At 42.5% G+C, this 3665-nt stretch overlaps 1 long non-coding RNA gene across 1 annotated transcript; it reads left to right on the forward strand.

Annotated features, from left to right (window-relative positions):
• The first annotated feature begins 502 nt into the window (after positions 1-502).
• On the forward strand, positions 503-2735 carry LOC131709053 (uncharacterized). Its single transcript, XR_009311353.1, has 3 exons — positions 503-620; positions 2074-2267; positions 2613-2735. It is a non-coding gene; the product is annotated as an uncharacterized LOC131709053 (long non-coding RNA).
• The last annotated feature ends 930 nt before the right edge of the window (positions 2736-3665 follow it).

Consider the following 3665-nt stretch of genomic DNA (forward strand, 5'->3'; position numbering starts at 1 on the left):
ATGTATTATGTATATATATTTGTTTGTTTCGATTGTCTTCTGGTGTGTGTGTGTGTGTGTGTGTGTGTGTGTGTGTGTGTGTGTGTGTGTGTGTGTGTGTGTGTGTGTGTGTGTGTGTGTGTGTGTAGCACTGACGAGGGACAGATCAGCTAGTTTAATAAAAACTCTTAATATAAGATGTTATTTTTTGTAATGGTTTATCCATGAACACACTGCTCTCGGCTCTCAGACCCAGGATGTGCATGTCACAGGAGAGTAGAAATGAGTAAACTCTGTATCCCTTATATGAGAAGTGGGGAAACTCCGTATACCCTCGACTACACACTGACCAAAGGGAATTACACACTTATTGATACAGTACTGTATGTATTTAAAAAAAAAAAGCATGTGAAATGTATCTAGTTGTGTTGTTTTTTGAACAGTGTGATTATATACATGTTAAGGGTAGTTATGTATGCCACGCCCCTCCATTCCACCGCCCGGGAATTAGGAGCAGCTGAGACACGCCCAGTGAATGCACCTGGGCACCGGTACCCTGAGAGCCTAACCATTAATACGCTTCAGAGCAGAAGAGGAGGGGGCTGTGAGTCCTGCAATCCTGTACACTGAACTCTCAATAAGTAAGATCCGTGCATGTGTTCGCTTTTCACTAGGAAAAGGGTTAAACAGCACTGCAGATGCACCAGCGTTACCACGGATTGTGAGAACATGCAACTGCAGAACAATAGACGCGTCCTTCAGACAACGCGGGGTCTCTATGGTTTGAGTGCAAAAATATGAATCATACGAAAAAGAGTGATTAAAAAAGGCTACAGGTGTAAAGTTAATGCAGGTTCACAAACATGTGAATAATGTATGCAAAAATCAATTATATCCGGACGTTTCGGACTCCAAGTCCTTCAGCTGGAAAAATATATAAATACAGTGTGTGTGAAAGAGAGATGAAAGAGAGAGAGTAAGTTTTAGTGAAAGCATGCTTCATTGTTTGTTAGCTTGCACGTGCAGTCAAAGTTAACTTTAATTTTCAGCGGTATTAAATGTGCGTGTGTCGTTTTTTTCTTTCTATGGAATTTGCCCTAACGAACGAAATTGTTGTTTTAAACACGAGATCGTTTTGTGTTATTCAAATATTTTATTGGCACAGACAAGGGACGGGTGCGCGTCGGTTATGGAGGATATTTTATAACAAAATGAAAATTAATTAATTAATTAATGCATTAAAGGTCCGTCCAATGAAAGGTATCGCCTCTCCTTCTCTTTGTCTCTCATCTCCTATAGAATGAACTATTTTTGCTTCATAAAGTCAAACGAACCCTGCTGAACACTGTTATTGAGTTACACACCGCTTTGAAGTTACGACAAACGGAAAAATGCGACATTTCAAAATCTAGCATGAAATGCTTCACTGCGATTATGGAGTTTCTTTGATTACACGATGTTAAATAAAAAAATAATTATATATAATTATATAAATAATAGTAAAAATGACTTTAATAGTAACACAGTTAGGTTTAGGGGTAGACATTAGGTTAGGGGGTAGATTTAGGGGTTAGGAGGCTAGTGGGTACCTCCTTGCCCATTCCTAGGGGATGATTTTTGCTTGATAGCGTCCCATTGAATCGACTGGAATCGTGCATAACACTAGGCGCAGTGCTTCCGATGCCATGGTAACTATTGTTCGATTGCAAACATATTCATCAGACATCGTTTTTGAAGTAGTGCTACTAGTGAGTAAGCGTAGTAACAGCGCAGAGTCTCCTACCACGGCGAACATGTTTTAAGTTGGACCAGAGAGAGGGAGGAGAGGAAGAGGAAGCAAGTGATTCCTCTAACTTTATTTTTCAACGGTATTAAATGTGTGTGAGTGTCCTTTTTATATATATGCAATTTGCCCTAATGAACAAAATCGTTGTATTTTTTAACGTGATATCGGTTTTGTGCGACAGGTTGTCGTTATTATATATGTGTGTGTGTAGCACAGACGAGGGACAGATGGATGAGATCGGGCCTTTTTGTTTGAGTGTAAAAAGTCCTTTTTAAACGCATCTCTGAACCCCTATGATCACCTTGCAGGTGCGCTGGACTCAGAAGGATTTGCTTTGTTTCCAAGCTATGAAACCGCTGCTTCTCTGAACCCCAGCAGAGGAAGGACAGCCCACATGTTTCATTAAACACAATGATTACCCTGCAGCCGCGCTGGATTCACAAGGGCTTGCTTTGTCTCCAAGCTATTAAACAGCTGCTCTTCATACAAGTTTGGCTGCATGGTAAGTTACTGGAAAAAACAAACAAACAAAGGTTACATTTTATTTGTATTTCTGACCTGAACTTTGGAGTACAATAGGCTGCGAGACGTGCTGTAGCAGATGCGTTTATCCAAAGCGACTCACAGAGACTAGGAGGTGAACTATGCCTCATCAACCAAGTTATCAAGCCCCTTTCTTTAACCACCAAGCCAACTAAATTATTATTATTTATTAATAATTATTATTAATTTAGCTATACTATGATCTTCCATTGCGATTTCTTCTATAAGTTTCTCACACTGGCATTTACAGGACCTGTTCAGGTACACATATAGCTACATCAATGGCTGCTGTTTTTTGTTCCAGTCTGCGTTGCAGTTACAGTGCCCCGGTCTCCAGTGACGTCACCTCCCGGCAGTGATGTCACTCTCAGCTGCTCTTTCTCCTATAAAGCGGGGGCTGATCTCACCAGAGTGGTGGTTACCTGGGAATGCCCTCCTGACTATCGGGTGGTCCACAGATTCTATTACGGTCAGGACCAGCTGGCTCTGCAGAATGAAACCTACAGGAATCGGACCCAGCTGTTCCCAGAGCAGCTCAGTGTGGGGAACGCCTCCCTCAGACTGAAGCAGGTGCGGGGGGAGGATGAGGGCTGGTACACCTGTACTGTCTCCAATGAAACAGAGATCACCAGTGGAGACGTGCAACTCATAGTGGCAGGTGAGTGTCATCTTACTGGTATGCAGCACTGAGAGAGCTGCAACACTCCAGTTCTCTATTCACAAGCACACTGCCCTGACACTGTTTTGTAAAATAGAGGCTGTGACATTTGCAGCAAAGTCACTTTGGAGTGCTGAGGTTATTTATTTATTTATCGTACAGTAATCGATTTAGCCACTGGCTCATTTCCGTTGATTTGGAAAACATGATTTTAAAATGCTGTTGTCGTTTCTATTCCCAGCTGAATTCAGCGAGCCTCAGCTGGTCATTACTGACCGTCCGGACAGTCCAGACAAGGCTCTCCTGAGCTGCATCTCCACAGGATACCCCAGCGCTTCAGTGCAGTGGCTGAATGAGACAGGATGTGACATCACAGAGAGCAGCAGGACTAGCCAATCCCTGGCCAGGGATGGGCTGGTGGAAATCACAAGTCACATTCTAGTGTCCAGGGATGCTAATTATACCTGTGTTCTTACCCACAGCCGACTGAACCAAACCCTCAAGAAGACGATCACCTTAACAAAGAAGGGTAAGAATATGACATGACTGGCTCATCACTTCAAACCTGAGCCACTAACTCCATTTGTAATGGAGACGTGACTTGCTGTAAAAGTTTTTGATGTCTGTTTTTCGCTTGTGGGCTTTTTAAAATGAAGCTATCCCACACAACAGAAGGGGGACTGGATTATAGTAATTACA

This window comes from Acipenser ruthenus, chromosome 41 (assembly GCF_902713425.1).
Source record: "Acipenser ruthenus chromosome 41, fAciRut3.2 maternal haplotype, whole genome shotgun sequence".
Taxonomy (NCBI): Eukaryota; Metazoa; Chordata; class Actinopteri; order Acipenseriformes; family Acipenseridae; genus Acipenser; species Acipenser ruthenus.